A 22,050-nucleotide genomic window follows, 5' to 3' on the forward strand; every position below is an offset into this window, starting at 1 on the left:
TCTTTCCTTTTTTGTGAATTGGGTGCATATCAAAACTCTGGATGCGCTACTGGATTTGAATTAGAGTTTGAAATGGGTAGCAATTTCTGTAACAACATAGTGTTTCAAGTGCTTCTATCCAGTTTTGATTCTACGTTTTATTAAGATATTAACTAGAAATAGTCAACACTTTTCCATCAAAGCTGTATTTTAACTGAAAAATTGGGTTTTCAAATAAATTAAACTTTTTGAAAAAAACTTCCCATGAAAAACTTCTGTTTTTTAAATTAAACTTCCAGAGTCCTGTTTTTGTTAAAAAACAAAAACCTTTCAGGAATATATGGTTGCATCTGAGATGAGTTAGTTTGGGTGCCTTTTGTCTGCACTTCCTTCTGTGGACTATACTTCTTGGCCAGACTCAAACTCCCAGTATGCCCTATTGTGGTTCAACAAAATGGGGGAGGTGTCATAGTGCATTATGGGTGGGTAGAAGAATGGATTCATGGACTACACATACTAAAGATCACATCAGTCATTGTGGCAGCATTCCTGAATTGATATGTTTGGGCTGGGGTGGGTACTTTTTTTTCTTTTTGACAAAAATTGAAATTTACTGTGGGAAATTTAGGTTAACATTTTTAATTGTTGTCACAATTTTCTAACCCCTCTAACATTGACCCAGCTTCTTTCCTGTGCAAGCACTTATTCTTTTCTGGGATTAGTTTGCTTTGTCATTGCACCTGTGTACAATGGGCCAGCTGCTATGGGATGATCACCCTGGGGCAGCGAGTATCCTTTGGTATAGCTATAGTGTTTGCTGCACTAATCTCCCTTGCCACAGCAAATGAAGAGGGCTTGCCCATAGAAATGGGTGTGGACAGTGCTCCTGAGCTGCTTGTTACGGCCTTTGGTGTTCCTGGCAGTTGACATTGGGTTGAGTTTCTTTAGAGAGGTGTTACTATGCATGGCATTCCTGCACTGCATTCAGCTTGTGAATAATACATGTAACTTTCATCCCATGTAAATGCGTTTCTAGAGGGCTTATCATTCCACTGTTCTGTATTTCTCTTTCCACTCTCAAGAGGGCCGTAACTTGGAAACTATTGCAAATGTCACATCGCTAATGGTTTTGTAATCGAATACACCACAGTCTTAACAAAATCTAATTCCTGCCTTACCAATCTATCCACTGACTTTGATCTTTATCTACTCATGTTTAGCATCCTTTCTCCTGATACTTTATGTATAGAGGTAGAGGAGTGGGCGACAGAGCATCTTTCTCTCTCCCCCCCCCCCCCCCGCTTCCCTTCTATTTATTTCGCGTTTCCTTATCCCCTAGTCATAACTCCGGTCATCCAAAGAAGTGGGCTGTGCCCACGAAAGCTCATGATACCATCTATATGTTTTGTTATTGTATAAAGTGCTACCAGAACATTTGCTTGCTGTTTTTTTTAACAAAATCAGACTTCTTTATCCCATACAGTTTTTACTACAAAACTGTTAGTAATTCAAATGCGGTGCCACCAATTTGGATGCTTTTGCCATAGAAGCAAGATGTGAGTCAGATCTCTCGAATTGTGGGTGACTTGCATGTTTACTCAGCACTCAGCAGTTGGGCCATTCTCCAGAAAATAAAAGCCTGGCAAAGAAAGGTACTCTGAATATGCTAAAGCTGTTAATGACAGAAAGCTTACACAGACATTGGATTAATATAGCAGCATTAGATTACATAGGGAATTTGCAATGTTCACTTTCCAGGCCTGGGCCTTTACATTATACAGGTATTTACTTTACTTATATAAATAGTTTTTTTTTTTATAGCCAAGAATTCTTGCTATGCCTCTGGCTTTTGAATAGGTCTGGCGGAGCAGCTTTGTTCCTCACACTCTCTTATATACTCTTTTTGTTTGAGAATACTTCCATGCCTTCAGGAATTATAGTCTTGCCTTGAACATGTTTTGTATTCATGCAACTATTTAGCAAATCTTTTAGTTGAGATACTATGTTCCACATGTTTCCTCTGCTACATATGTTCATGTGATATTCATGGAAAACGTTCCTTTACTTGACATAGTCACCAGAACTCTGCCTACTCCTCAGTTTGTTGGACCTGCTGTTAGTCCAAACCTATACCATGGTTTTTTTTTAAGTATCTGCTACAAAAATATTTCTTGGGGATTAGGTAAAAGCCAAGAGGTATCTCAAGCCTGTGATCAGATTTTAAATTTGTTTTACTAAGCTAGTTTTCACTGAGCACAGTGGGAGTTCAATTTGAGTGAAGACCACTACATTTGGTCCATTATGACCTATGGAAAGCCTAGTGTAGAACATTTTGAGTTGTAGAAAATGTGTTAGTTTATATACAATAAACAGGACTCTAGAGACAGAAATATTAATACCAAGGCAACTTGGCTTCACAAGTGGAAGGATATGAAAATTAGAACTAGTAGTAAATTATAATCAAAGAAAACTGAGTGTATTTTTTTCCAAAAAGTTGTGTAAATATATGATGTGTGGGCAAGAAATGTGGTAATGCAAAAGTCATTCCAAGAAAACCTTTATAGTACCGCACACTGTCCTGCATTGCCTATATAACCTTAAGACTGACTCTATTAAACATACTTAAAAGCATAATATAAATCAGTATTTTCTCTTGGCAAATAAAAACTATTAATAGCCTCAGTCTTGCCTTCATTTCAATAGTAAAACTTTTATCGCTTCCGCCGAAATAGCAGTCTTTTACATATTATTCACTTTCTTTTAGCCCAAGCAGTTGCATTTAAATAGATTCCTTGGACTAATGTGCTCTCTTGATTAATATTTTATCCATATTTAATTCTCATGACACTCATTTCATTATATTGCAGGTAATAGTGCAAGAAGGTAACTGGCAGGATTTTGTCATAGCAAGAAAGGATCTTGCTTGCTATATTTTCTTTGCATTTTATATGACTGTAGTATATTTAGACATATTTAATAGTAAGTGGTCATGAAAACCATCATGCACATTTACTATTTCAAGCCATTATATAAACTATATTGCTTTGCAAATAGCATGAAGTGCCAACCATACCTGTGTGATCTTCGTTTCCATAGTAACAGATGCCCTAAAAGTGTTAAGAGCACAGGGAGGCTTGAATAAAACAGGGGCCCCAATCAAGTGAAATAAGTGACAGTGTCAGAGCTGTAATACTTTTGCAGCCTGTGCCAATGGTGATGTTTCTGTTAGGAGAAATGAGAGGTTCGGCTTAACTTCTTAGATGTAGAATGATTGTTTGTTGCAAATAAACAGAAGTGCAGGAATCACACCAATACACTCTTAGGCAATTTGCAATCTTCCCCAACGCATGCAATATGTGATTCTTTTCTGGGCATAATGGTAATATTTCCAGGGTAGAATCCCCCCTTAATAGTTCTCACACCAATGTATCTAAACTTGCTCTGTGAATGGGACCTTATTTGCACAGGCACAGATTTGAAAATCAGGTACTTTATCTAAAAGGCTCTGCAGTCTTAGCTATTATTATTAGCATATCTATTATCATGATGAGTACTATGGAAAAATGAGAGATAAATGCATGCTGGACCAAGACTTTGGTAGTTTAGGGTATAATCCCAAAACTTCATGCGAGTAATCTAAGTTGATTTCAGATGACACATAGGCACACGATTAAAGTATGGGGAGACTGGTTCCTCAATTCCTGCTGTGTAAATGCTCACAAAATATCAAAGAAACTGAAGCTTGAAGGAGTGGGAGGAAAAGATGTCATGGACTGCAAACTAGCTAATGGACAGAAATTAACAATTTTCAAGATGGCAGAAGATTAACAATGTTTTGCATTTGGACTACTGTTGTTTTCTATGTTAATATATTATATGGAAGAGGAGGTAAACAGTGATGTGCAGAGGTGACTGCTGCCTGTGGGAAAGGTGGTTTAGGGAGGGTTACCCAGATGGACTGGGACGAGGTACAGGGGGAACCCCATTTAGCAATTAAAATTTTGGTAGGGGCACAGAAGATGGTGTTACCTGTTCAGTGCAATCATGAGTCATCTATAGTGAGGTGGTAAAAATTGCAGGTGACACAAAAATAATCAACACCTGATGAAAGAGACTGTGAACAAAAGAGAAACAAAAAAATATTTTCAAACATAGATCGGAAAGGATAATGTCAACTATCCATCCATTTCATTGAGAACCCTGGAGTATATAACTACTTAGGAAAAAGAAGACATGGGAGTTGTTGTGAAGAGACCTATGAAAACATCTTCCTAGAAGTAGTTAAAAAAAGCAAACAAAAGAGAAGGATGAACAAGATATGAATTTACAAAATTACAATACTTTTTTGTACTTGATTTTGAAATTTCTGGTCTTGGCTATTATTAGAGGCAGAAACATGAATTAGACAGACAGTTGGTCTGAAATAATCCATTTCCTCACATTGGGTTCTGAAAAGTCATAAAATTTTGCAACTCCAGTCTGTGTCAAAGAAATCCTCCAGAAACATATATGTAATGAAAATTAATTGATCCTTTAATCAGCCATAGTAAGCAGTGAGGATACCTTCCTTCATGACAGTCAAAAGATATAGTGGCCAAAATCCCCCTGCTCCTGGAGAGTAGGGGAGGAGCCTGTTCTGTAGCTTTGTCAGTCTCATCTCACAGTTGGTCCCGTCTAAACCTAGGAGACCATTTTCCACTCTTCTGAAGGCTGTTGCTATTTCCTCTTTCACACCACCAATATTTATTGAGAAATAGCTTTTGTCTTCACTAATCTCCTGCTGTACCTTTCTGTATAACACCTGGAACTTCTTTAGCTTCTTATATTCCCACAACATGCTGTGTTGTTTTTGCCAGCAGAAAATACTGAGTTCAGCAGCAGCTGTACCAATTAGCTCCTCGGGACTTAAAGGAGTGACAGTGGTGACACTTTTTTGGATGCAAATATTCTGCATCATTCTCAACCTTGCATCCTTATGTAAACAGAGGTGTAGAATTGTGGATATGAGGTTATTGCTGTCTGCAACAATGATTCAGATCACTGAAGTATATAAATGTCTTGATTGTTTATCATGTCTGTCATAATTGCCTCTTTCTTACTTTGGGATCACTTAGAGTGGAGCTCATCTCATCTGAAGAAGTGGGTTTTGCCAATGAAAGCTCATGATGCTGACAGTGAAAGTTCATGAATCTATCTATCTAGCTATCAAATGTTAGTCTCTAAGGGTATGTCTAAACAGCAAAGTTATTTTGAAATAACTTTCCTAGCATCTACACAGCCAAACCGCTATTTCGAAATTAAATCGAAATAGCGGAGCACTTATTTCGAATTTGGTAAACCTCATTCCACGAGGAATAACGCCAAATTTGAAAGAGCTAAATCGAAATAAGCGCTGTGTAGACGCTTATTTCGAAAAGGGGGGGCCTCCTGCCCTTCCCAGGGTGCCCTGGTGGCCACTCTGGGCACAACCAGGAAAACTCTTCTGCTCCCCCAGCCCCGGAGCCCTTAAAGGGGTAGACTCTGGCCACAGTACCTGTGCCAGCTGCAAGCCTGCAAGCACAGAGCCAGCAGTCCATGCACCTGGCCCAGCATGAGCCCGAAACCCAGGAGCACCCAGCCCCCCACCGCTCCCCTGGAGCAGTCTGCCAGCTCCCAGGAGCCTGCCAGGGGCCACAAAAGGCAGGTGCCTTCCTGGTCTAGTGTGGAGATCGTGGACCTCATTGAGGTTTGGGGGAGGCCTCCAATGTCCACGATCTCTGCACTAGACACAGGAATGCGGCGGATGGCTGACAGCCTGGCCACCAAAGGCCACATGCGCACCTCAGGGGGCAGCTCCCAACCAGGGGCTGACCCAGACCCCTGCCCCTATTACGATGCCCTAGACCACATCCTGGGGGGTTGGACGGTCCGTGCCCCCAGGTGGTCATCGACCCAGGGACAGGGGGCTCTGCCCATGACACGGAGGAGGAGGAGGATGGCCAGGAGTCGCAGGAACCTGGAGGGAGCATGCCCCGCACCCAGGACCCCTGAGCTGTCCCAACAAGCCTGTCACCGGTGTCAGCTGAGGCTGGGGAGGCCTTGACATGTGAGTGCCATCACTCCCCCTTATTCAGTGAGGGGCGGGGGAAGAGGGAGACCAGGGACCGCGTGTGTGGACCTTGCTGACCATGGAGCACGCAGTAACCTGTGCATGTGCCATGCCACCCTGGGCATGTGGCCCCGGCTGGCTGCCACACAGGGGCCCTGGCCTATTACCCACACGTGTTTATGTATGAAGGCACATGACATGCTCCTGACCCCAGGGAAGGACACTGCATGATGCCCTCCCTCCACGAGCCCCCACACTATATACAACACAGGTGCAGCCCCGGGCCAGCTCACACTCCCGGGGATAGCAGGACATGCCGAACATGGCCTGTGTGCAAGCACATCGGCTCCAATGGGGTGGAGACCTGCCGTCCTCGCTGTACAAAGTGGGGCTGGGCTTTACCCACTGTGTTCCCAGGGAGAACTGACCACTTTTCTTGTTTTTCCACAGCCGCAGCAGTGGGAGCTGCTTGCCCAGAGTTGTGCTATCTCCGACCACCTGCAGATCCTGGTGCAGAGATTGCTGCTTCCTGCTGCCCCAGCCCCTGCTCCAGCAACCGCTCCTCCTCCCACTCCTGCTCTCCCTCCCACTTCTTCTTCCCCCCCCATCCCAAGCTCCAAACCCGCTGCACTCCGGGGACGCCGAGGCCCCCATACCCGCAGTGCTGGGAGACAGGTGGACCAGCAAGACCCCCAACACTGAGCTTCTTCTCGCCCTTCCTCCCCTCACCTCCCCAGGGAGGAATCAGTGAATGGATGTGAGGGTGAAATGAGGCACAAGTCCCCAGTGGGGCACACCAGGGAGACTTTAGTCCTCCTCTGGGTGGAAGCTCTCCTGCAGGGCCCCCTGGATACGGACAGCCCCCCGATCTGGCAGCCGTGCGGGGCTGTGCTAACAGGGCAGCCAAGTGGTCAGCCTCTGCCATCAAGCCCGGCAGGAAAGCCTCCCCCTTCCTCTCGCAAAATTATGCATCACACAACACGCTGCCGCCATGTGCAGAATATTCCAATCGGAAAGGTCCAGGCGGGTGAGGAGGCATCTGAAACCGGCCTTCAACCGGCCGAATGCCCCCTCCACCATGATGCAGGCCCTGCTGAGCTTGGCATTAAATGTGCCAGGGTGGCTGAGAGTGCTCCTTCCTTGCCACTGCCCTGAACCCCCACTCCCAGGAGCAACCCCCCTTGCAATCCTGGCCACTGCGGGCAGCCCGTAGTGTGGGTGGGACAGACCAAACCATCCCGTGGATGGGACTTGCACCACCTCTCCCCCCTTTTCCCTGGGGTAGGCCAGCCCCTCCTCGTACCTCTCCTCCTGGCACAGTGGCCGGAGGCCACCATTCCTGCATGAGCACTGTGCCGATGGTGGATCTCCCCATGCCGAACTGGTTTGCCACAGATCAGTAGCTCTCCGGCGTGGAGTGCTTCCTTAGGGCGATGGCCACATGCTTCTGGAGGGGAATAACGGGCCTCATGAGCATGTCCTGTTGCTGTGGAGCAGGGGCGAGCCACTCACAGAGCTCGAGGAAGGTGTCCTCCTTCATCCTGAAGTTCTGGGTCCATTGTTGGTTTCCCCAGCGCTCCATGATTATGTGGTCCCACCAGTCGCTGCTGGTGTCCAGACACCAGATGCAGCGGGGCACGCTGCCGTCCAAGAGCTGCAGGAGAGTCCGGAGTATGGCGTGACAAGGGGGAGACATTCCTGCCAGGGCAGGGGTCAGAGGCTGGGTGGCTCGCAAGGGCCTTTGAATAGCCACATACCTCTGCCATCCGGCAGGCCCGTCAGGCAGCTGTGCACATCTGGGAGGCTCTGAGGGAGAGTTTCAGACAAGGCCAGCTGTGAGACTCTCCCCTGAGCATCCTCACAAGGGGCCTCTGGATTGTCCTTCTTTGCCTTTCCTCCCACAGCTCTCCTTTCCCCTGCCCTCCCTTCCCACTTTCCTCCCCCCTGCAGATATAATAAACCAGACTTTTAGTTTGAAATAATCAACTGTTTTTTGTTTGTTTGTTTTTAATTTGGGGTAAATAGAACTGGAGACTGGGGAAAGAACCTGGGAGGGGGAAGGAGGGGCTCAGGAATGGGGCTGGGACTGGCACCTGCCTTGGGTGGTCCCACAGCCTCCTGTGTGGGACCCTTGGCAGCCACAGGAGGGGTTAGGGGGAGAAGCTGGAGGGGCAGGGAAAGGAGCAGGTGCATGGTGGTACTCGGGAAGGAGTGGGTGCAGAGAGATGGCGGCTGCTGGACTGCTCAATTGCTGTGAGCAGGCAGGTGATGGCAGTGGTGCATGCCAAGCAAATGCTGCAGTTCTGCTAGGACAGCTCCTGGTCAGCATGGCGCTCCTCCAACATGGCATCCCACCTTTTTTTCTGCTGCTCGAGATACTGCTGCAGGGCACGTAGGCAAGCAGTGTGTTCCTGCTCCATAGCCTCACAAAGTCTTCTTCAGCGGCAGCTCTCACCGTGTCGGGAGGATGGCATGGGAGGTGGTGGATGCATCGTGCTTGCAGCTGGGCCAGCTGTGAAGAACAGAGAGAAAGGCAGTCATCCCAGGAGACACTGTACCTGAAGCCGAGCCCTAATAAGTGGGCCGATACTGAAAGGTCTGCCTAGTGTAGCTTTTCAAAAATGAATAAGGTCTTTGGTAGGATGACAGGAGTATGATATCAAGAGATGGATAAGATCGGGGCTAAGAGATGCAAGTGAGATACATATGTGTGAACATTGGTGTCATGTGGGGTCCTCCTACACAGACTGTATTAGCGAGACAGAGGGTTTTAGGGTACGGGAGCTGCAGGAAACAAGCTAGAATGAAGAAGGATCTGCAGGTGTCAGGAAAAAGCAGGATTCAGCTTGCAGGGATGTACAGAGGAATTAGGGCTATGTAATCTACATAGTTTCTGTCTTTGTTTTATTTGCATGATCTCTGTTTATCTCTAGTGCAAGATGTGCCTAGAAACTCTATTTCAGACAATGGAATCTCCGAGGCTGGTATAACAAATCTAGAGCAGTAAGCTGAGGAGGTAGGGGTAACAGTAGTTTTTAGAGCTATGGAGCTGTTCTCTCTCTGTATGGCTGAAAATCATAATAAGAGTGGGGGGGAGATGAGATGAAATAGGAATACCCCACAGGTGTAACTTTATTAACATCAATAGAGTCACTGTATTTATACCAGCATGGCCATAGTCAGAGAGCCAGCTTCACAGTTCCCAGTGTGACAGGCACTTTGCTGCAAAAGAAAGTGGTAGGCATCCTGGTTGGTGTTGTCTCACGCTGTTTTGCTGTCTCATAACATGGGTGGGGACTGTATGTCTCCTTTGCCTGATACAAGAATGGTTTGTTACCAAATTCTGTTTTGGTGCAGTTTATGGATCTCTCACTGGTGTGTATCAAAAGAAACTCTATTTAAGGCAATGCAATGGTACTAATGTAAAATCTTCCTAAGGAAAGGAAAATCAGGATCTAGATTATTATTAATACTTCTTTCTGTATTAGGAAACTCCATATATGTTACAAAATGTTCCTTTCCTAGAAAATGTTCCTCTTTCTCATTCTTAAGCCTTTTGGCTTGCTTTGTATTGTTCTTCTCCTTTTGGCTCCCGATCAGTATGTTTAATATTGTTGCTTCCCTTTCTGAATGCCACTGCTTACAAAGCAGAGAAAAGGGGACTGCTGTAGATCACTGTTAGTAATGTAACAGCTTTAGCATTGGGCAGTGTGCCAGGGGGCAGTCCTGAGCATGGTATTTGAGGAATAATACACCACAGGTATATGTTTTGAAGGGAGGATTGTGAATCACAGGTTCATTAAGAGACATGAGGTGGTGAACAATCAGTGATTTCAATCCCCTCAGTTGTACAATAATCCTCCAGAAATGCACAGTAGAAAATATCATATACCTATGACCAGAACTGATTTTTTTCCCCTTAAGCAGTAATATCAGTTATTTACTGGGAATGATCTCCAGTATGACATCATTGATAACATATGTGGAAGCTCCATTCAAATGCAGAGCTTAAAAGCTGGTGCAGGTTAGGAAACATTGAGGCACATAATGCAGAGCCGCATAACAATTTTCCAGTGTAAACTTGAAGGACCTGATTTTCCCCTCTGTCTCTTTTCTGTTGTGATGTAACTGCATTGAATTCAGTGGTGAATCAGGAGCAAAGCTCCGAACGCTACACTTAGAATCTAGAGAACTGAAGGCGAGGGAGCTGACATCCCCCATGGGCCCCTAGGCAAGGTGGGGAGTCTCTGGCTGGCTGGCTCCGAGCTCCCAGAAGGTGTGGGGCCTCAGATGGAGGGGGCAGAACCAGGGCTGACAGCCCGCAGAGCCACCAGAGCACAGACTGCTCCTCTGCCCCCAGCCTTCAGTGCTACTCCAAGTCCACCATGAGGTGCTCTAGTGGTGATTTAAAGGGCTCAGGATGATAGCTGCCGCAGCCGTCACATACACTTCTGAATCACCATGCCTGGGGCAACCACTCCTTTTGCCCACCCTGTCAGCAGGCTTAGCTGAAGCAATTAAAAGGTACCTTAAAACTGAAGTAAAGTAGAGGCTCTGGAGGCAGCTTTATGTAATATAAACATGACTTCATTTGAAACTTTGTAGCCAGGGCTGCTGTCAGTCTGGGCAGACAAAACAAACCAGCCATTCTAAGGCTCTGCCCAACACCCCCATTCCAAACCACATCCTTTATGGTAACCACACCCTTCCCTTCCAGCTGGAGCCATACAGGAATGCTCCCTTCTTTTCCCACTGTTGGGCTCTCCACTCTCACTTCAGCAGGGACATCCAGGATCTGAATTGGATGTGAGCTATGTAAAACTGACAGGATTTAAACGGGCTGGGTTTTTTATTGGGGGAGGGGATGTTTTTGTCACAAATGGAAGCAACTGAGCTACCCAGAGGAAGTTTTAAAAGAAGGAAACCATCCAGAATCACCTGGTGAGCCTGAACTGGGAGCAACAAGTATCTTGGCCAGACTGCTGATAACCAAACTAGAGGAAAACCACTTAAGCAGAAGGCACTACTGAGACCTGTAGATGATCCAAAAATGCCAGAACAGCTCAGCTTACTTGAGATCACATATGTGAGAGAAAGGGAGGCTGCCCAAGGCTGTGTCCAGACTCAGGGGTTTTTTCGGGAAAAGTAGCCTTTTTCCGAAAAAACTTCACCTGCGTCTAGACTGCAGCCGCATTCTTTCGAAATTAAATCGAAAGAACGCGGCTTTTCTTTCGACAGCGGTAAACCTCATTTCACGAGGAAGAATGCCTTCTTTCGAAAGTGCTTCTTTCGAAAGAAGGTGTTCTTGAATGTAAATAGGGCTTCTTCGAAAGAGAGCATCCAGACTCACTGGGTGCTTTCTTTCGAAAAAGCGGCTTGCTCTTTCGAAAGTTCCGCGTGCAGTCTAGACGCTCTCTTTCGAAAGAGGCTCTTTCGAAAGTATCTTTCAAAAGAGCCTCTTTCGAAAGAGGCTTGCAGTCTAGACATAGCCTCAGAGCTTCGCTAACTACAGAGGAATTTCAGATGAATAGAAGAGCCTACAGAAGCCAACACAGACATGAGAAGTATTACACTGAAACCAAGACACAATACCAGAGCTTAGCATAGGATTAGCTATCTGTGGAGGCCAAATATAGGAACTGTGAGAGAGGTCTTCATCAAAAACAGTAGCAAGTTGTAGTAAGCAGTGAACAAACTGTCTACACAGGGTACCAGAACCAGGCCCTGATGGAGGAAGCTAGACCGCAATGCCAGTACAAGGGCTTGATTCAGGATGTGAAACCAATGAACTATTAAAAATAAATACACTTCAGAATTTTATTACTTGAGCCACAGCCAGAGTGGCCTTACTCAGTTTTTAACTCAGTCCCAAATCAGTTACTGAACATTTCCTGAGAAAGCACTAAGTGAAAACAGAGGTGGTAATTATGTTCCTGAGATCTGCATGGGTAGAGGAACCTTCTTATGTGGAAATCAAATTACTTGCCTGGAAAGTCTGAAGGATTCAGCCTTCTCCACAGTACTGCTTCCTTCCTATTAAACTGTCAGAAGGGTTTTTTGCAAGGTTGGGACTATATATAGGAAATAGAGAAGCCAAGATGGGAGGGAGAGGGCTGGAAGTCATGCTTGGCATGATACACATGACTTCCCTATGCTTATTTCTGACATCCAGCTAAAAACCACAGTCTCTCTGGCTTGTTTCAGTTTTCTGCAGAACCCTTCAGTGCCATGGGGAGGATCCAGAGCCAACAATGGATGGAGCGTGCTTCCTTTGGGATTACATTGCCTGGAAATTGAAAGGGAAATCAGAGCCACTTCAGAATTCTTTGTCAAACGTGATCTATAGCTATGTACCCTAGACTGGCCAAGTACCATGGGTCAGGCTCTGCTCTCACATATATATGTCATTATGTTCACATGTGTGAGTAGAATTTGGTTGCTAGGTGTGTACATTAGTGAACTGCTTTACTTTTCTACACTTTTGTAAAGGGGAATCTATAAAATGCCAAAAAAAGTCATGATCTCACATTGATTTTACTTATAACAAGAGAACAACGAGGAGTTCTGTGGCACCTTAGAGTACGTCTACACAGCGGTGTTATTTTGTAATAACTATTTTTATTTCAAAATAACAAAATGTTACTTTGCTGCAAACCATTATTTCAAAATAATGTGGAGCTGGAGGACTTCTTACTCTGAGGGTAAGTCTACATTACATAGTTTTGTCCACACTGCAATTGCATTCTTCTGAAAGTAAATCGAAAGAACAGAGGGGGTTTTCTGACATAGGTAATTTTCGACATTGGTTGGCATGATACATTTTGGAAAAAGGCATGTGGGGATGGGGAAGAGGGAGATCTTTCGAAAGAAAAGGAAAGAGGAAAAGTCAGAGGTGCCCAGGTTGCCTCTCTGTCCATAGTAATCACAGCTTAAATGCGAGATAGCATCCATTCAGTATGGACACTATCTTTCGAAAAGCAGATCACTTTTTCAATGTGCTTTCGTGTGTGAACGCTCTCTTTCAGAAGACGTTTTTTCGGAAGATCTCTTCTGAAAAAAGGTTCTTCTGAAAGAAGCCTGCAGTCTAGGGTCCTGTAACCCTCATTTCATGAGGAGTAAGAAAAGCCTAAGGAAAAGTGTTCTTCCTTCAATGTTTTGCTGTGTAGACAGCGTCAAAAGCTGAATTAAGCTATTTCAACTTAAGCTACGCAATTGAGGTAGCTGAAGTTGCATATCTTAATTTGACTTTTGCCCTACTATGTAGACATACTCTTAAAGACGTAGGGTATGTCTACACTACAAAGTTAGTTCGAACTAACGGACGTTAGTTTGAACTAACTTTCCTAGGTGCTACACTAGCGCTCCGTTAGTTCGAACTTAATTCGAACTAACGGAGTGCTTAGTTCGAACTAGGTAAACCTCATTTTACGAGGATTAAGCCTAGTTCGAACTAGCTAGTTCGAATTAAGGGCTGTGTAGACCCTTAATTCGAACTAGTGGGAGGCTAAGGCTTCCCAGGTTTCCCTGGTGGCCACTCTGTTCAGAAATCCTTGAAAGGGAATCCTCTGAACTGTCATTCATTTCCAAAAAGGACTCAACAAACATTTGAACTATCTCACCCATTACCAAGATAGTTTCCCCAATTATCACCTCTAATACCATTAACTCACAAACATCCCACTCTCCCTACCTCTAATATCATCAATTCACAGACACTTACCTTCCTTCCCCCCCCCCCCCCGCATCCCCCTCCTGTTCTGCAATGTGATTTGTCCTTTTCATATTTGTTCATTTTTTTAAATTGTATCCTTTGGTATATATGGTTGTGACTACTTTCTTCCACTATTTGATCTGAGGAAGTGGGTCTGGCCCACGAAAGCTCATCATCTAATAAACCATCTTGTTAGTCTTTAAAGTGCTACATTGTCCTGCATTTTGCTTCATAAGACTAAGCAGTTTTTAACCACAAAAGCTTCTGCCTAAATAAATCTTTTGCTCTTTAAGGTACCACAGGACTTCTAATTGTTTTTGCAGATACAGACTAACACAGCTACCCTTCTGAGACTAATAGCAAAAAAAATTTTTTTTAAAGAAATCCACTCACTTTCTGTGTTTAAAGTAAAGGTCACTCAGCAGCCTTCAGTCCCCTTGGCTGTTTTTTTCTTCACTGATACACAGTTTCTGAAAATCATCCTTTTTTTCTTTCAACCTTGTCAATTTTCTCACCAAGAGTCTCTTTCTTCTGCTGGGTTATATACTATTCAATGCCCTTTTCTCTAAAGGGATTAATAGTGGTCAGAGAAGAAGCTGCTTTCATGATATAGTGTCCTGGAAAGAATCACCTCACGGGTCCAAATAGGAATTTGTGCTGACTAATGGAGTCCCCAAAATATGTAGCCAGGGTTTCACTTGAGAACCAGTTCCCACTGCAATAAGACACATAATAAATTTTGGTAATTTTGTAGTTGCCTGCATTTATGTTGCTTAACCAAGCAATTATGGTGCTGAAATAAATGTAATTATATAGATGTAAAAAGCTGTGTGAGAGGAGAATCTGCTTCTCAGGCCAAAATGTTTGAGAATGTCTACTGAACAAATTGTGCCTCAAGGTTTGGGTTTCCTAAGGAGTTTTGGAGATACCTGACATCTGACTTAAACTGGAATTTTGTGCGGGGAAGGTGGTCAGCTTTTGTAACAATGAATAATGAAGCTGAAGGGATTTCTAGTTTGGTGTCTGAAAACCAGAGGTAAGCTATCTAAGTCACCATTTTCGAAAAATGTAGGTTCCTAAGTTCCTGGCCAAATTCCATGCAGCCAAATTTGAAATTAAAAGGCTTTTCAACACAGTGTATTAAAGACTTCTAGTAATATAGGACTAAGGAACTGCAGGGCTACTTTTTAGGGTACAATTTTCCTCATTGCTAATGGCCCCCACACAAAACCTATAAACCCTTAACCAATATGAGTTTCTTGTGGTTCAGAGGGCCTCGTGCATGTTCTCAGCATGGTGGTGAATTTCAACCATTCTAATCTCTTGACTTTATCAGAGCAATTGAGTGCAGTATTACCCACGCTTGAGAATTTAGTGCGAGTAATGCAATCTATTCCCCATTCTTGTGAAAATGTGATATTTCTTTTTGGTTAATTGTATTTTTGGTGTCTATTCTAAAACAACCTCCTTTGAGGGATTTCTTATTTCAGTGCATTTTTGCTATCATTTATACTTTCTGATAAGAGTTCTTTATTTTAAGGCAATACCAAATTATATTCTCTAAGTTTCCTTCCTTGTTCTAGCCTCTCCAGGACAGCTTATATGGCAATTATTTCATAGACTATAGCCTAACATGAATATAATAGATTTTATAACAATTTCTTTTCAACTCTTAAGAAGTTACAATGACTCCTGGTGCACATAATCATCTAATTGAGTTCTGTGTCTTCCATTTGGAAGTCAAAAGCTTTTCCTGACTTTTAGCTTATTGTGTTAATTCTATTCAAGCTTTCATAAGCTTTTGTACATTCATCTTGTACTCTTTTTCCTGAGTGTCCAGAATAAAATTGTCTTCAAGTGAGTTATTCCACAAGCTCAGTTATTCTACTATCAGGTTTTTTCCTGTTGCAAAACTGCTTTGCTGGCAATGTAAGACCAAAAGAAAATATCTGCCTACTAAGACACTGCCATAAAATATAGAGTATTTTTGTTCTGTTTTGTTTTTAAATTGGCTACAGTGTTTCAGCAGTCCCCAGCAGCCTCCAAAATTAATTCTGATTTTTAATTGAAAAATAAAGGATATGTACATATTTTTGATGAGCTCTGGTGGCTCCTATATCTTTCTATAAACATTGCACAGATATTTTTTTCCAGAACCACATTTTCAACAATTGCTAACATAAGCTGTGATTTGATGTCAACAGAACATCAAATTTCTAACCTAGACTTAGGTAGGTCTAGGTTAGACATTTAAGTTAGCGGTGCCTGTAACTCAGCTTAGGTTTATGTGCTGTTATTAAAGAATCTTTCAGAAAAGAGAATTCCAATGAAAACTTTTTCTATTGTTTTGAAGCGCCTCAGTGCAATGTTCAGACCCATGCTATACCATTTGGGGTACCAGAGCAGATAACCCATGTGGTTTTTCCATTGGTCTGAGTTTCAGCCAGCATAGGCCACTAATGTTCTGAATGTGCCCAACAAACTTTGTGATATGACTTGCCATTTGGATTCTAGTCCCTGTAGGCTAGCAGGAAGCTGTGTGGTAGATTCCGCTCCTATTTACACTGTGGGTAACCCTAGTGATTTCTTGGTTGCTGATGTTTGCATGACCTCTAGTTTCTTGTGGAGAGTGCCAGTAGTTCAGGGGCTTGGATATTTTTTTCATATTTGGTTTCATTTTATCTAGAGCTCTTGCTTCTAGAGCTCTGTGTTGGTGTATATTTTCATAAATTAATTGAATAAGTACATATTGGTGAGAGAATCTTCTAAATTAATAGCAACAAATTGAGCATAGGCTGGAGATGAAGGTAAATGTATTTGACTCTAAATCTTTCTTTTGTGTAATTGGGACAGTGCCCCGGTGGTGGAGTCCTGCTCCAGTGGTAGAGATCTAATTACCAGCAAGCATTAGAACTGAATTCTTATGATAAATGTACAAGAAAAAGTTCATCAGATGAATTGTCTATGCATGCAAAATGAAAACTTGCAAAACAGCTAGCTCCCAAGAAGGCTTGTGGGGAGCAATTTTTAGACTACCTAAAAAAGGGGAGAAGCATATGCTGAGGGCTTGACCCTGCAAGGTACTCAGTACTCTTGCTCTGATCAAGCAAATCATGTGCTTACCACTAGGCACATGATTAGTCCCATGTGAAGTCAGAGGGACTAGTCCTAAACTATTACATCCATGCTTAAGCACATTGTAGGACTGAGGCTTAACATGTAGACATGAGACATAAGTATCACTGCAGAATAAAAAGTACTGCACTTTTATTTATCATGTCATCTTGATAATTCTTCAGGAGAGCTAAAGAAATATGCCAGAGATGCAAACAATGACAACAAAAAGAATATTGCTCATTAAGCACAGATTCCTAATAGGAAATAGTTGCCTAAGTGAAATAAAACTCCAAGCACTTGAGAAAATGGTTTGGGTAATGGGTGGTAAAATGGGTTGGGTAATGTCCAGTGTCATCAACTAACACATAATATGTTAGGAGAGTATCTTAACCAATAGGCATCCCGTTGTTTGACCTCTCTCTTACTCTCTTGTCAGATGTCTGACTGCTACTTGCATAAGCACCACTGCTGATTTTTCTCATGGGTTTCCCATGCTTCTGTGTATTTCTTAAATACTTCATTGTTCTAGCGGGGTTGCAAAAGCGTGGGTATATACAGTGAATAAAGGCATGATTGTATTCCCTTTTGACTTTCTCTCCTGTTTACTATGTTTATGATTAACAAAGCATTGGCCATTAATCAAGAAGGTTTCTAAAGATAAATATTTAATCATAATGAGCTGCATAGTTGAATTAATAGTATTTGTTCTTGTCATATTTGCATGATGAATGTAAACAATTGCTACATTTTAGTGTGTGGTACATGGGCAGTTACTAGATCTTAAGTGGGCCAGACCTAGACAATATTGGATCTACCTGTCATGCTAGTAACTACATAAACTTTGCACAGATTCGTAGTTTGTATTACCCAAGTGCATTTTTATTCCATCATAGTTTTGTGACTCCTGTTTAGTATAAAGAGTGGAAAAACTTCTGTATAGGTAGACAGAGGCTTTGCCTAAATAGTAGTATGGGATGTACTTGGTGTTGCTTCTTTCTGAACCTTGATTTTGTTTAAATTTTGCTGAAAAGGAATTGAACATTTAATTAAGACAAAGACTTGAAATGGTCAGCAGGCATTATATTCTGTAATATACAGTACTTCTTAGAGCTGGGTGAATCATAATGTTTCTGTAAAATTCTTGTTAAAACAATCCATAGACTGACAGGTTGCTGATTATGACTCCTTTTTATTAGTTAATATTCAGAATAGCAAGGTTTGAGTGGCAGGAGCATTCACATAAAGCAAACGTGTCACGAATAGCAGCATGAACAATCACAGGTCTCTGTGTACCCCTAGGGCTCTTATGGACGTTTCTGAAAAGCATTTTATTATTTGTGTGGACTGTGTGTCAAAGAACTCTGAGTATTAAAGGACAGATGTTTAAAAGGGACTCTTCCTACTTGTAAAATGTAAGTTGTCCACTAGGGGAATAGAAACAGTGCCCTCTGTCTCAGGTAATCGACCACATGGTGTGAATAACTAATGAAAAACAAAATTTCTGGTAGCAACTCTTCTGTGAACAGTTTAAGGACTCAAACGTATTCACGCAAATTATTCATCCCACAATTACAGGAGCCACATTTTAATAAATAGATTCCATTTTTAGGCCAGCGGTGAGGCAGAACCTGTTTAGGTGATGTTTCCTGAAATGGAGAATAGTATTGGAATCAGTATTATTTCTAGAGTGGGAATTAACTTTTTTAGGTGAGCCCAATATACAAGTACAGAAATTGTTTATTTAAAATAATATTTGTAGATAATTCACAATCAGGAAAAAGGGCTAAGCTCATAGAATAAATTAACCGAGTACAATCCCCAGCTTTATGTTGTATTATTGCATGTGAGGTAAATATGTGGTTTAGTACTCATACAACATGATACAACCTTCAGGACATAGATCAGAATTGAAACGTCTGCAAAAACTTGACATTCCTACTACTTCACAAAAAAAGGTGTACCTTAGCTGAGTCCATTACAATGTCCTCATGACACATGAAAAACAATATGATTGAAGAGAGCTTGTCCCATGGATTTCAGTTTTCATGTGGCACTGAAAGATCATTCAACTGTTGCAGATGAGTCAGGACTAGCTAGTATAAGTAGATAGCAAACCTATCTGAGCAATTTTTTGACAAATATCCAGAGCTTGGATGCAGTCTGTGGTATCTGATACTGACCTTTAGCACAGAAGAAATTCCTGCATTCAGTTCATGAATTTCTGCTTCATGCTAAAGCAAGTGGACTCGTCCATGCATTTTATAGGACATGATTTGAGTAGTCTTTTAAAGGAAAGCTTTCTCTGAGGATAAGTAAGAATTAAACCCACTGAAAAGTATCATGGTTTGGGCTAGCACAACGAACAGATGACTCCATCTCTGGAGTAAGTGGATGACTGTCAGTGAGAGACTTCACAGCATGGTGACATTCTATTTGGAGATGCTGTCAGTATGATTTTTTTTTAGTTTGATTACTATAATAATCTTTTTTAAAACTTTTTATGTGGGAGCAGTGCTTTGTTAGGATATTCTACGTTTCCTGAAATGGAGACTAGTGTTGGAATCAGTATTATTTCTAAAACAGGAATTAAGTGGACACTTGTGAATTAAAGTAGTATGTTGTATACACACAAAATCTACTTGATAAAAACTGCAATTTCCTAGTCACATAGCAGTTGCTCTCTTTTCTCCATCTTGCTGTATTCTGATTTTGGAAAGCACTCAGAATTGATCATCTGTCCCTCCCCACGCTTGCAAGCCCACTGGTTCTAATTGGTGTTCACTGTGGCAAATAATACATATGAGGCCGAATCCACCACTGGCATAAATAGGAACACAGTGTGTAAAAGCCAATGGCATTGCACCTGCTTATATGAGCAGTGACTGTGACACCTAGTGTTAATTTAAAACATGATGCTGTTTAAAGAAGCTATAATAATACAATGATCTATAGGGTAGGGGTGGAGGGATATGTGTTTTAAAGTAGGTGATATTAAACTTCAGAAAAAATCATTAGATTAAGTGACTCTTGCCATGGGTAACATGACATCAGCTAAAACCCAGGCCAGACTGGCAGAATCCAAATATGGTTAACTTCCAAGGGCTGTTTGGCACCTTTCTAATATGAATTTATGGTCTCAGTCCAATTCGTAGTGACCAAATGTCTGCTTCACAAAAACACTGCTTTGTTAGCAGCAGCAGTAGTGAAGACTATTATTCTGATTTGGTAGTGCCCTATATAACCTAGAAAAATGACTATTGCTGACACTAGCTATTAGTGAGAGAATTCACTCAAACAGCTTTAAAACAGCTTTGCCGCAAGAGCAGGTTGGGTGACAACATTTTTAGCAATGGTACAGAAAAGCATGGGAAAGCTTTGCATCCTGTCGGGTCTCTGCTTTCTCAGGACAGAGTTGCCCTAGCTAGCAGCTCTGTAATTTCAGCATCAGTGGATGGAAAGGCAGAGGAAACAATTAACAAACCACTGCCCGACAGTTCATGGCTGTGTATCAGTCTTTCTAGTATAGTTATGTTCCCTCTGTCTCTAGTGAGACTCAGTCTCTTTCAGAAGGTGCCTATTGATCACTGTACCCCTGGAAAGAGGGAAATTTGTCGGTAAATCTGAACGCAAGCTTGACTGAATACATGTATGTAATGCTGTTGCAGCAGTGGTTGTGCCAGCTCTACCAAACTTGCCTTTCTAATATCTTTTATTGGACCAACTTCTGTTGGTGAGAGGGAAAAAGCTTTCAAGTTCACACAGATCTCTTCTTCAGTTCTGTGTAAGTGCCAAACATTGTCTCACCAATCGGTTATTCCAATAAAAGGTAATATCTTACCCACCGAGTGCCTCATACTGAATATATGTAATTTTTGCTGGATGTCAGCAAATGAAAGGGATTCCATTCTTCACAATATCCTCGTCTCCCCTTCCACATTCCTCTGATGTCTTTTATTGAAGTTGCATTGCATATAATTACTTCACAGTCCTTCAACTCAGGCTGGTAGGATTGTCATCATTTTTATTACAGTAGTATGGTGATGAATGGCATTGAAACTATTGCAGTCGGTGGTGGACACAATGCCACATGCCTATTTTTAGGGAGTAGACTATTGGGAGTGAAGGCATACTTGTGTGTCTCTGAAGTGTGCTGTAAGAGGGTTTTGATATTATTTATAGGAAGTAGGTAGGAGAGCTATAGGAGGAGCTATGGTGAGGCTGAGGAGAATCCATGCCAATGAGGAATTTCTCAAGAATGTTCATATGTAGACATCCAAGGCTGAGGAAGCTATTGAGCTACAGCAGATTGCTGTCACACCACAGGGTAAGGAAGAGATGGCTGTTACAGAGAGAGCCCTGGCAGCAGGTTCCTTCTGGCCAACCCACCAGCCATGGTGATGGATAACCATTATGCTGCCCTGGCATAATGAGAAATGAGTAATAACCCCTAGAGGTGCAGGAGGAGAAGCCATGTACCCCCAAGGCTCAGAGGTTTGCAGTCATCACTCCCAGGAGAAAATGTAAGTCTCTTCTGACGTGGGACAGAAGAGCATCTGTCACCCTGGCATGGCGGGAGATATGCTGGCTGGCAGGGGCCAATATCTGAGATGTTATAGAGGGATTGTTGAAGACCATCCAGCCCTCTGACTACTACCCCATGCTGCCCAGCCATGTGGGTCCTAATGGTATTGTAAAGTATCATCCTCAGCAGATCAGAAGTGACTACAGGGCTCTGGGGATACAGGTGAAGGAGTTCGGAGAATAATTGATGTTCTTTTGATCTTCCCAGTCAAGAGATGGGGCCCAGAATTGCTTCCTGGAGGTGAATGTCTGGATGCAAAGATGGTGTCTCAAGGAGTACTTCGGTTTCCTTGACATTGATGCTGTTTCAAGAAGTAGTGCTAAGCAGATATTAAGCCCACCTGTTGAGGAAGGGGAAGAACATATTGGATACGTACTAGCCAGCCTAGCGAAGAAGGCTTTAAACTAGGTTCGATGGGGGTAGGTGAACAAAGCCCACAGTCAAAAACATGGAGATTTGCGACAAAGGTCAGAATTTGGTTTTTTTGGGGGGGAGGGGGGGCTGGGAGCATGTGCTGTTATAGCAGAGATAAATGGGAGACAAGACAGAACTGGGGAAGGCAATCAAATGAAT

Source organism: Pelodiscus sinensis, chromosome 1 (assembly GCF_052426305.1).
Source record: "Pelodiscus sinensis isolate ZL-2025 chromosome 1, ASM5242630v1, whole genome shotgun sequence".
Taxonomy (NCBI): domain Eukaryota; kingdom Metazoa; phylum Chordata; order Testudines; family Trionychidae; genus Pelodiscus; species Pelodiscus sinensis.